The sequence below is a fragment of the Parus major genome, chromosome 2 (assembly GCF_001522545.3).
Source record: "Parus major isolate Abel chromosome 2, Parus_major1.1, whole genome shotgun sequence".
Taxonomy (NCBI): domain Eukaryota; kingdom Metazoa; phylum Chordata; class Aves; order Passeriformes; family Paridae; genus Parus; species Parus major.
In genome coordinates, this window is record NC_031769.1 from 85,361,450 (window position 1) to 85,374,008 (window position 12,559).

Below are 12,559 nucleotides of genomic sequence, written 5' to 3' on the forward strand. Positions count from 1 at the left end.
TGATGGTTCCAAGGTGTGGGGACATTTGCCTGCACCACTTCTGAACAATTGGAGACTCATTTTCATCCTGTTGATTGTTCATCACATTGATTGTCAGTAGGTTTGGAATTTAGATATTAAAGGACAGCTTCAGAATTAGGCAGGCAGAAACCTTAGCCCTTTTTCATTAAGAAAACATCTGGAGGCTTTTTTGCCCTCCTGAATAGGGTTTGAAAAGACAAGTTATCCTCATAAAATCCTACAAACGCCCACAGGACAATTTTACTTTGAAGTATCAATGTGACAGGGCAAAAGCAGAACAATTTGATACTAATGATTTCAGTCACCATCCTAATGCTTCATGTTTTAAAGATCATTTTGCAATAAAGACATCATGATTTTTACAGTCACATTAGAATAATAAGCCATAGCACTTACTGAGTACTTTCCCTCTAAGACATGAAATAAATTGGACCAATAAATGCTTTTCTCGTTTTAGAGTTAGAGAAACTGAGGCCTATGTGACCTTCCCATAGCACAGTGTGGGAGAACCTCACCTGCCTCCTTGTTCTGGGGCTGTCCTTTGGATCATACTGTCCCTCACCTGCTAGTCCAGACAAGATGACTGATGACAACTCTCTGCAGGAGAGAGCAGATGCAGATTGATGTTCTCTCTCCCTCCTTTGTAACTTCAGGCACTTCACCAAGACATCTCAGACAGGAGTATTGAAACTGTCATTAGGAAAAAAATAAAAGCAGAAAGAAGAAGTGTCAGGATCTATTCACAACAGACAAACTGAATAAAATTCACCAGACCTGCTGATAATCTCAGGAGGGAGGTGGGGTGGCCACTGGGTCACCTTTTCCCATCATTTTTGCTGGCACAATCTCTGTCCTTTCATCTGCATGAGAGAAGCAGTAGTGTTGTCCCCAGCCTGGGTGGCTGCATCTCACCTGGTGTCACAACAGGCTCCCTCACTGGCATTACAGTCACCAAGGGGCAGGGAACACAGGGATGTGCAGCTGGTACCAAGCATCCCTTTGAGTGCAGTGAGCACAGAGGAGGGAGGCCAATGGTATGTCAGATTTCTAATTAAGATTCTCCAGTCTCCAACCTGGCACAATTCATTATTCATCTGGAAATATTCCTCCCTAACTTCCTTCTTTTCTTTTGCTGTCACCCACTAAGCAAAGCTATTCTGTTCCCTCCAAGAAGCTCCATCCACATCTCTGCTAATATGTCGCCCTCAGATTGTGACAGAAGAGAAAGAAATGGTTACAAACCAGGTCCTGGAGCAGTCATCAATATTTACAGGAGTCTGACAATGACTTATCTTAGACCATTTACATTTAAGCTACAGAAATGAAAATAGGGTGTTTGCATTGTGAGCAGCAAGGATGGGGTATTCTTACACTAGTAGAGATCCATTGCTCTTCCAGGAATATTTCTTTTTGTTGCTGCCCTGGCATCTCACTGTAACATACAGTCAAGTATTCGGTTAGGAAAGGCAATACAAAAGACAGAGTGGGTTTCCTGGCTCAGAAACAGGTGTACATTGCTTAAAATTTTGGCAGAGAAAAGAAGGGAGGAAAAAACTTTGCAGCAGTTGTTCACCATCAGAGCCTCTGCTGCACTCTTTCATGGCAGCTGCCCAGTGAGCCAGTGAGTGATGGACTGATATAAAAGATTGATCCAGATAAAATATTTAGGGATTGACATGATTAAATATGCAGGGTTTGAAATGAACATTTCACTCTCCACCATTCTTCTCCCAAACATGATCCTATATATTGCACACTGTGGGTAAGATGGCATGGGGATAAAAGGAAAAAGAAGGAAAATCTCTTAACTGGATGCTCTCATTTTGAGCCTTTAGAGGAAAAGTGTTCGTAGTGATGTAATCCTCAAGATGAGGTTTCAATGCAGGGTCCTGCAGAGAGGAGGAGTGCTGCCTGCCTCCTGCTGCCCCAGGGAAGGGCCCACAGGTGCTCTCACTGTGATTTTGGTGCTCACTCACCACAGCGTCCTGGCCCTGGGACACCAGTTGAAAGCCATCCAGAGCATCAGCTGGCATATCAGAGAGCAGAAAGCAATTTCAGCCACGGGATTGCTTCTGGTAGCAGCAGTCATTGCCAGTTCAAGGTTGTCAGCCTCCCAAACTGACTTTTATTCTCAGCTAGGGTGGTTGTTTTTTTTTCCTTAACACAGCAATTTTTATGCTAGGCATCACTTGCAGAATTGGCTAGAAAGATATAGATTATCATTCCATCAAGTTCCCTAGATCTGAATCCTCATGTTTATTTGTCTTTGCATGACTGAGAAGTGCACTCAGGGCTGCTCTGGGAGTAGAGGCTACCCTCAGGAATAAGGAAAAGTCCCATGAGTGTAAGAGATAATTTCACTACATCTTGGATGTGTGAGATGTGGGAAGACAACCCCCCTTTTTTTTGCTGCTTGCTTTGCTGTGTGAGTTATTTCCAAATGATGAAAGTGATTTCCAGGAGTAGACAGGTTGTTATGAATGGCATAGCTTTTGAATTCTGCTTATAATTACCCTTCTTTCCTGTACATTTTTTCCTTTATTTTTTTTTTTTTTTAATTTTTATTTTCAGAGCCCGTATCTAGTACATTTCTTGCCTTATGCAAAATACTTAATAGTCCATTGCTTGATTTCCCTGTTAATTAAGCACGTGGCTTCTCTAAATAACTACCACATCTTCACTTACTTAATATGTACTTTTATACCCTTAGCAATGATCTGATAACATTGTTAGAGCAAAATACAGAACAAGAAACTGCAGGGATTAGATATCAAGGAGGACACTATAGGGATTGTGTTAATTGAGGCAATCAGCAAGATTAAGATAAGTCTTGCTGCTTCCTCATATTGGTCTTAATGACACAACACAGACCCCAAAGCACTTTACCTGCTGTACAATGTGGTTAAGTCACTCTCTTCCCTGGGGTGTGTAATCTAATCTGCTAGATAAAACACTTAGCAGACTCAAACCAGCTGGTGTTAAAAGCTGTATTTCTAAGATATGGCAACCTGTCTAAGGCTTTAAAGACTACTAAAAATAGTGAAGGCCAATAAAAGCTGTCATTTGATGTGTATGTGCATGCACACAGAGACAGAGTTGTGTGTTTGCGTTTGTGGTGTGTGTGTGAACGCACAGGCTGGACCGACCTGGCTTGATGCTATCCCAGCTTCAACACTGAGGCTTGCCCAAGTGATCCCCAGGGGATCCCTAAACACTATTTCCCTGAATTTCCAATAAAACCCATGGGTGTGGATGTGGCACAATTAAACATTAAAATTTTAGTAACTACTATTCCTGCTTCAAAAATATTGGCATTTTTCCTTTCCTCCACCGCCCCAAGGCTTCTTTCTACAATTAAAATGAAAATACCTGTTCAACAAATGATTTTGCATAAATAGGCTTTGAATAATGGAAGTGTTGACAAGTAAAAAAAAGGCACTACCCAAACCTTTTCCAAATCAATTCTTGACAGAGTTCTTCAAACAGAGATAAACATTGCTCATGTAATGATTTACCACATGACCTTGCACTTGAAGTGCCAAGCAAAGTGAAAAATAGCACATTCAAACAAGAAAAAGTGCTGATTTTGATTCCCAAAATAATGTTTTTGTAGATGGAACTATTTCTGCTATGGACTAGCATGCACATACAAAGAGAAAGTTAGGATTTTCCTGCAGCAATAGATGACATTTCCCTCTCAGCTAGATAACTGAGAGGCTATTTGGGCTCACTAAAAACACTTCTGCACATCTGGGAGCAATACAGCTCAAAACCAATTCAGGAGGAAGGATAAGTCTTGCAGTTGAGATGGAGGATTAAAAAGGAGAGTTCAGTTCAACCCTGTCCTGACCTCTGAGCCAGCCTCTTTCTCCATCCAAGCTTCCTGTTCCCATGAGTCTCTGTGGGTGAAGGGGTTTCTATTTGACCAGAGAGCCTTTCTATCTTCTGTGCCATCAGAGTCCTTGTTTTCCATGAATTTATAGACAACTAAGAGGAGTTTTGGAAACAAGCAGGAGAAAAGGAAAGTAATCCCTGATGGGAAGAAATCCAGTATAAGTGGTCTACAGAAGCCACCTGGGAGTTTCTGTATGATGGCAGTGTTAAAAGTGCAGGGTAAAACCTGCCTGGGCAGGGCACAGGCTCTAAGGGAAGGTGGCACATTCCCCACCACCGCTGGTTTGGGGATGGCAGTCACAGCACGTCAGGGACAGCCAGTCTGCTCTGCCTCTGTGTCAGGGAATGGCTTCATAAAGTGCACACCGCTGTGAAACCAAAACGGTGTGCTTCAGACAGAAGAGATTCCTTGCAGTCCCAGTCCTGGTGCAGATTGGTGTCCTCCTTTAGCAAGGAAAATTTTCTGCTGAAACAGGAAGAACCAGGCTGCCTTGGGACAGCTGCCATCACTGCCCTGATGAGCTGTGCAACTCAAAGTGCCACATACACTCAATAGTTAAAGACACTAGTTTCCCAAACTGGAAAAGTTACAAGTAAAACTGAGTGTAAAAAATTGTTAGGCAGAAGCACATATTAAATGGCCAAAAAGCCATTACTTCTCAGTAAAGGAGCAAAATAATATTGGTGAAAAGCACATTCTCTTTCAGCAGAAGAATGAAGGCAGGAATAATGAATTAAAAAGCAATATGCAACATATGGAAAAAAGGGGGAGGTAATAAAAATCCATATAAATAAGAGTTTATGAGGTGTAGAAAATTGATAAAGGATACTAAAGACATCAGAAAAAACTTCATGGCTGGTCAGACTTTGTTTAAGAAGAAGGATTTTCTTGAAAACATATAAATATTAGCAGAAAAACTATCAATGCAATAAACTCATTACTAGCTGAAGACAGCCCAGACATTAATAATAATGAAGAAAATCCCCAAACTGTTCAACAATTATTTCTGCTATTTGGAATAATGCATTCTCTGACACATTACTAATTGAGAAAGATATTGAACAATTTTCACTAGGGTTAACCCATTTCTTAAGTTGGACAGTCCAGAAAAATGACCCACATGAGTCAGTGCAGGATATTTTTAGCTTGTGTATGTAAATGCTTAATATTAATACTAATAATAATATTTTGGATAATGGGGACATTCTCATAGTTCAATGTCAATACTGTGTAAAAATTCAGAGATAAATGAAAACATGCAGGTAAATATAGTCCAGTTTACTTGATATCAATACCAGGCAGAGTATTAATGGAAAATTTAATTAATAAGGAGTGATAAGAGAGGTGTATAATTAACATGGCCATACTGAGAAGGGGTTTGTAATTTCAGCCTGACCACCTGAGGTGGGAAGAGTGTTTACTAGAAGGTAATCAGGCAGGACCAATCTCTTCAGTGCACAAGGCTCGAGTGTGCAGGAGACCCAGGACCAGCACAGGAAAAAACAATGTGCTGCTTCCCTTCATCCAAGACAGATTCTGGGATTCCCCTCTCCAGCTGTACCCCAACCCTGCAAGAGGTGAGTAACCCCCCAGGCAGGGTCATACAGGGATAGGTAGAACTAAGGAAAAGCCACAGGAGACAGGAACAGAGTCTAAAATGACTTCCAGAGTGGAAGGTGGAAGAGCCTGGTGGTTCCTGGTGGCAGGGGTAGCCCAGATGGCCAGGGCAGTGGATGCAAGAGGGCTGGGGCTGTAACAAAATGCAGGACACTGAGATAGGGACAGAGGGTCAGTGAGGAAGGAGTGAAGGCAGCAGAAAGGCAGTGAGATCTGAGGGGAGGAATGAAGAAAGTCTGAATTTGTCAACAAGAAAGCATTTTCTGAAAGAGCTGCATCCTGGGCAAGAGATGAGACAGGCTCCTATGGACAGAACCGTCGAGGCTTCTGCCATGGTCCACTTCACTGTCACATGTCACATGCATGGTCTTCATAAGAAAGGCAAACTTTCAGCATTGACCAATGAATCTCAAGTGACTTTTCTGTTTTAATTTGTTGTTCTTCAACACAGAAAAGTCATTCAGGTAAATAAATAAGGTGGTTGTGCAGAAACTTGTGAAACCAAAAATGAAACTGGAAGCAGGACAGTGTAGGTGCTTCAGGAAGTGAGGGAAGCAACTGGGCTGTGGGATGTTCAGTTGGCAAAAAAATAAAAAAAGGAAAAGAAGGAAAGAGGCATGTGATATAGACTTTAGAGGCTTCATCAAATGCCCTTAACCAGCTTTCATGAAATGATGAGTGTGTGGCTGAACTACCCTTTCAAAGCAATGCTCCAGCAGATTGGAGAAGAATAAAATGAAGGGTCATTTTTCTCTTGGAGCTTTTTAATTCCTTCCTTTTATTGAATCAGTGAATTGCAGATTTTGCTTATCAAAGCTTCAGGTTCCTTTGGAGCTGTTTGATGGTGAGCCATATTCTGCCTTGACTTCCATCCCAGGCAACCCACCAAGTTCAATGGCATCTTGTGGAGAGGAAAGCAGGACAGACTTTAGCTTGATGTTCTTAACAGTGTTGTGGCTGCTAATGAAGCGTGACCTGATCTGGTACATGTTCAGACACTGCTGCCAGAGTCTGCAGCGGAATAGACTGTCTTTAATGTGAAGACTCAAGTGATTTGTCAGTACATCATGTATACAGGAAAGCAGAACAAGTTTTCTCTTCTGTTTGGTTTTGCTCCCATTGAGGAGTGACCTGGACAGAACATGCAACAAATAATTTGGGCATTTAGGCAGTGAAAAGGTTTCTTTTCTCCCTGCTCCTGCCCCATCCAAGAGTAAAGGAGCTGACTACCTTGTTAGATAACAGTGGCAAGTTTTAAGACTCCTATAAAGTAAAGGATAGGAATGTTGCTTTTATAAAGAAGAATTGCAGAACTGGAAATGATCCATATTTGGGACATGAATGCAAGCTGTTATGCAGATCAAAGTATCTATTTGAAGCTGAATTACTCAACAGCATCTATCTATGCCTCTTCAACACCTGCAGATTAGCAATGTAATCATGTGGAGGTTGCTATAGCTACATCTCTAGAGCAGGTGGAGTTCTTCATCTCTTGGAGCATTATGTTCATTCTTTGCAAATAAACCGTGTAAGAGTATATTTAAAATGCCACCCTAGTGGTATCAGCTCCTGTCTCTTGCTGAAATGTCATGTCTGATCTGTCCTTACCCTATTAGTCCCAGTTACTTTCTCTAGAAACAATGCCACTTTCATCTGAGCATCAAGCCTACCCTATAAATACACGTGAACAAGCACCAGGGCCTTGCCAACCCAGACCTAGTAAGGTCAAGAAAGCAAGTGCTTGAGTTCAAGCTGAGGAGAACTGCTCAAGTACAGCTAGCAAATGTGTAGGCTTGCCTTGGTGCTGATGGCATGTAAGACTGTAAGCTGGAGCTAAATACAGCACGTAGCAAAACTGCCAGCCTTCAGCAACAACACTTTCCAGGGCCTGGCAAATGCTCAAACAGCAGGAGTGCTGGTTGTTATGGTTTTCAGCTGGTTGTTTGCCTAAGTCTCTTTCAGAAGGAGGGCTCTAATCACTCTGTTTTGGGGGTTTTTGTTTGTTTTATTTTTTGCATGGAATACTTCAACCTTCTTCCTTGGGTGCCTCTATTGTTTACTATAGCAAAGGGCTGTCCAGATGACCTTTCCTTCTAGCTGTCTTCCTGCAGTGACTGGCATATGCTGTAACCCTTAACCCTCTGCCAGTCAACATCACAACATGTTAACCTGCATGAAAACTCAATAGCAATCCCTGTGCAAAAAAGCTGATAGTCTAAAAGAAGAACCCTGAAAAGAAGGAAAAAAAGTGACAAGAAGCTAAGAAGAAAAAGTATCAAAGAGTAGACAAAAAAAAAATCATGGTGCTTTGACTTGTCTAATTTTGTCATTCTCCTTGTTTGTCTTTTGCTTTAGCTCTGAATCAACCGCAAGCTTTTCATTCCCCAGTGAAGGTAGAGAAGGAGAGATTTCTTACTAAAAATTGACAACAGCAACAACAACAGAGCATGTTCTCCCTCCATGGCAAATTTTAATTACTAGACTAGAAAGCTGAATATCAGAAATGCTCCAAACATAACATTACTTCAATAGCTTTTCAATAGAAAACTCTGTTTTTCCCCAGACAGCTGATGCTGTTGAAAGGGTATTTAGCACAATTGTAGATTTTTTTTGCCAATGCACAACTTTGTTCTCAGCACTGGTCTGTTTCCATTTACTTCTTATCTCTCCAGTTGTCACTTAAGTCATGTCTTTGATACACAGACTTTTAAAATTTTTACAAATTACTGAAATATGGATGCTCTGCAGAGCCTGCTAACTTTTGTCTGCCCCAAAAGCAGTGCTGTAAAATTTACTTCTATAAATGCAGGCAGATACAGATATACCAAGTTGCTTTGAGAAAAACCCATCTTCGGGTCAATTGGTGCATTACATGTCATAGAATCATAGAATCATAAAATTGTTTAGGTCAGAATGGACCTTTGTTTCTCTCTCTGTCTTCAGGCTATTTCCTTTTTGCCAGCTTATTCTACGTGTTCTCCAGACTGCAGGTACTGATGACAATAACAAGGAGGCCACTCATTAGGAGAGAGGCTATTTAGTGACGGCCTTTCCATTCTCTTCAGGATTGGCTGTTGAAAAAGGTGAGCCAGACAAAGGCAGCACAGAGAAAATCACATCAGCCTTGCCTTTCTTTTCTTCTGATGCTGTCGTGGTCATAACCAGCAATCAAAACGTTGCCAAACGCTGCAGTGTGCATTCTGGCTTTGAAAAGGACATGGCTTTAAAACATAGGGGTGAAGCCAGTGACAGCACCTGTGCTGTGAGGAATGGCTGCTCCTATCTAGGTGCCAAATTCCTATCAGGACTGAGCCATTGCAGAGAAGGAATTAAGCTCTGGTAAATATAAGACTTGGGAGAGGCATGCCCAATGGACAACTATGAAAATGGATTAGTTTGTTTTTTAAAGCTCCAAGTCCAGGATTAGGGTTATATTTTTCTCTTTTAGCTGTTTTTTCTCTAAGGTCTATTAAAATTTGTAAACTGTCAATTTTGTATTACAGCAAATTAAGAATAACATTTGTTCATGATTTAGCTGCCAGGAAATTGATTTTGCTTTTTGTGGCCTGCCTGACAAACAAAAGGCACACACAAACTTGCATGACCCATGTTTTCAAAAGCAGTTGGCAATGTGGGCAACTGTGTTTCCCCACCCTGAGACTTCTGCAGTGAACTTTCTTCCCTGAAATTGGGCCTTCCTCAAGATATCTCCAATCAAGCAAACAAAAGGCATTCCCCATATCATTAGTCAATTTTAACGCAAGCCACCTTAACCATCAAAAATTAAGAACGTGGTCCCAGTAATTGCCAGTGTGCCTCAATTGCCATGGGCACCTGCAGAACTTTTTCTGAAGGAGAAAAACTCCTGCTGGGCAGTCTCCTGGATGACTTTGTTACAGAGAAAATAAAAGAAAGTCAGTCCGTTTGAAGTGGTAGCAATCACTACACGAGCTGAGGCAGATTTTTTTTTTCCCCTGAAAGAAATGCAAAGGGAAGAGAAAAGCCCACAAAGCATGGCATCTGTTTCTTTTGAGGGGGAGCAGAATGGGAGGAGGAAGCTAAACTCCATCCCTCAGTACAGCACTGTGCTCACAGCCCCCTAACTGTCTTGGCCAGGGACACAGCCTGTGCTGTGCTGTGCCCTGCCCTGGCAGTCCATTGGTGGCAGACAGGTCCCGTGCTAGCCTGGCGCATCCACACTGGCTGCAGGTGGGAGCCCCAGGCACACTGGCCAGCGCCCTGCTGCCAGGGCAAGTCAGAGGCCAAAGAGCTGCAGTGGGTCACCACGATCTGCAGCACAGCTTCCTTTCTATTCCCATTGCTATGGAAATTGTTTCTGGAGGCAACCCTAATTTTCTTTTCATCAATCAATTAGGGGCAGGCTTTGCACTGGGCTGTTTGTTTTCCCAGCACTGCTCCATTTGATATTATTTTCTCCATGACAAATTAACCACAGCTGGACCTGTCTGAAATTGCTAAGAATTCTGTTATATAAAGTGAAGGAAAAAAGGGAGAAAAAGACAGAATAAGCATGAGAAGCAGGAATAAATTGATATTTCATAGGGGAAGGAGTGGGAATAGCAGGGACCTGACAGCTGCCAAGGGAACAGGATGTCCTCTGATTGCCTGTCTGGTCAGGTCCCACCATCTCCCAGGGTCAGGCAGGCTAACAGTGTGTTGCAAAATCCATAGCTCCTGGGTGTATTAGTGGTGACACTTCTTGTTATGCTGAGCTATGTAACCAGCCAAGAGCTTTCTGGAAAAGTCCAGTTGTGAGGTGGTCCCTTATCCCTTTACCACAGACTCAGTCAAGCTAAGATTCCCATGTTCTACATAAGGACATGTCCTCTCAGGGAATAAGAAAAGGGCCTGGGTGGGGGTGGGGAAGTTCTTTTTTTTTGCTACTATAAAAGTCTGGTACAAGGAGCTTTGAAATTCTCACATCATGTGCTCCCTTAGTTCAAACAAACTTGTTTCACGTTTTTGCTCTGCCTTCCCCCATCTTCTACACTTCCTTGCTGCAACAGTCTCCCATAACACATTAACAGATTAAAAATAACCTTCTGCCACCCTTCATCTACTTTGGCCAATTTAAAACTAGACAAACTACCCCAGGCACTGTGGAGCAGAGGAAGCAGTGTGTGCACGTGTGTGCATATGGGCTCTGACCTAAAGGGAACAACTTTAAGAGCAAGAGGCAAGAGGTTATTTTTATTTCCAAGATGTCTGATTTTGCACCCTCCATTTTCTGCTGTTTTTTTTGGTTTTGTTTTTTTTCTTCTTCTAAGACAATCAGTCAAAGGTCTTGAAAAGCAGTAATTATAGTTATTGTGTGACAGGAACAATGATTCATGAACAACCGGATGCAAAAAGACCCCATCAATGCATTCATCTTTGCTGAAGTGATCGGGTCCTAATGATTAGAGCTGAGTGAGCGGCAGAGAGAGGGAGACACATTGAAAGGCAGAGCTGTGTTTTGAGTTGGCCCTGGGTGCAGATATTTCTCAAAGAGTTGTGTGAAAATGGCTATTAGCTGCCATCCTGCATACCCCGCCTCCGTATGAAGTATTTTGAGGGGACCTTTGGTTCAGAAATGTCAGCAGGGGAGTGAGCACAGCACCACGTGCAGAAGCAGCAACAGTCCTAAAGCAAGTGCAGCCTGTGCACTGCCTGCATGTGCTTGCAAGGAAATATGTAAGGAATCCAAGGAATCCAGGAGCTTGGAACAGCATCTTAATATCATGGGTGTTCTTGCAAAATTATAGTAACTGCAATGCCTTTATGAGCAGGATGAGGTTGGACAGGAGCAAAAAAACCTGTGGGTTATGGAGGAAAGAGATGCTGTGATCTGTGTCCTCAGACCACCCAGCAGCTGAATGGTCTGGCTGTGCAGAGGGCAGCATGGGAAACTGTACAAGAACTACCCCAGCACCTTGTTGATACACAACACCCACCTGTAGGAAGGGATAGCTGGGCCATGTGGCAATTGCCATCTCAGCTGAGGGTCACCACTAGTTGTCTCCTGTGATAGAGCACAGTATTCTCTTCCACATGTCTCTTCTTCAACATCTCCATAAATTTGGACATGGGACTTGAAGGCATAGCAAGTATGTTTGCTGATGAAAGTAAATTGGGAGAAGCTGTTGAGTACCTCAGAGGCAGAGAGACCCTGCAGAGAGACCTCAGCAAATAAGAGGGCTGGGTAATCCTAACTGTATGAAGTATAACAAAAGCAAGTGCTAGACTCTGCACCTGGGATGGAGCAACCCTGGCTGTAAGGACACACTGCAGAAGGAGATGCTGGGAAACAGTGCCATGGAAATGGACCTGGGGGTCCCTGGTCAGTGGCAAGCTGACCATGAGTCAGCAGTGCCCTGGCAGCCAGGAGGGCCAACCCTGTCCTGGAGGGCATCAGGTACAGCATGGCCAGACAGGCAAGGAAGGGGATTGTCCTGCTCTGCTCTGACCTGGGCAGCCTCACCTCCAGTGCTGGGGGCAGTTTTGGGTACCACAATATAAGAAATACATTGAACTAGTAGCATCCAAAGGAGCACAACAAAGATGGTGAAGGGCCTTGAGGGGAAGTTGAATGATAAGCAGCTGAGGTCACTTGGTCTGGAGGAGGTCACTCTCAGCCTGGAGGAGACTGAAAGGAGACCTCAACACAGCCTGAAACTTCCTAGTGAGGGGAAGAGGAGGGGCAGGCCCTGATCTCTTCCCTGTGGTAACCAGTGACAGGACCTGAGGGAATGGCCTGAAGTTGTGTCAGGGGAGGTTTAGGTTGGATATCAGGGAAAGGCTTTTCACTCAGGATGGTTGGGCAGTGGAACAGGCTCCCCAGGGAAGTGGCCACAGCACCAATGTTGACAGAGTTCAAGAAATGTTTGGACGCTGCTCTCAGGCACGTGATGTGACTCTTGGGGTGTCCTGTGCAAGGTCAGGAGTTGGACTTCAATGATCCTTGTCCAATTAAGGATCCTTTCCAATTAGTGATATTCTATGATTCACACAAAATGTTTTGTGTAG

The 12,559-nt window shown here is 43.1% G+C and overlaps 2 long non-coding RNA genes across 10 annotated transcripts in view; one reads left to right on the forward strand and one right to left on the reverse strand.

Annotated features, from left to right (window-relative positions):
• Positions 1–12,559, forward strand: part of LOC107200028 — a 137,892-nt gene that overhangs the window by 81,805 nt on the left and 43,528 nt on the right. The window lies entirely within an intron of this gene.
• The window catches only part of LOC107200029, a 35,153-nt gene that overhangs the window by 12,135 nt on the left and 10,459 nt on the right, over positions 1–12,559 (reverse strand). For all 3 annotated transcript variants that reach the window (XR_004496022.1, XR_004496024.1, XR_004496023.1), the window contains exons 5-6: positions 11,488–11,649; positions 584–711 (exon numbers count right to left, since the gene is read on the reverse strand). This is a non-coding gene — a long non-coding RNA (uncharacterized LOC107200029). The remainder of the gene's footprint in view (positions 1–583; positions 712–11,487; positions 11,650–12,559) is intronic.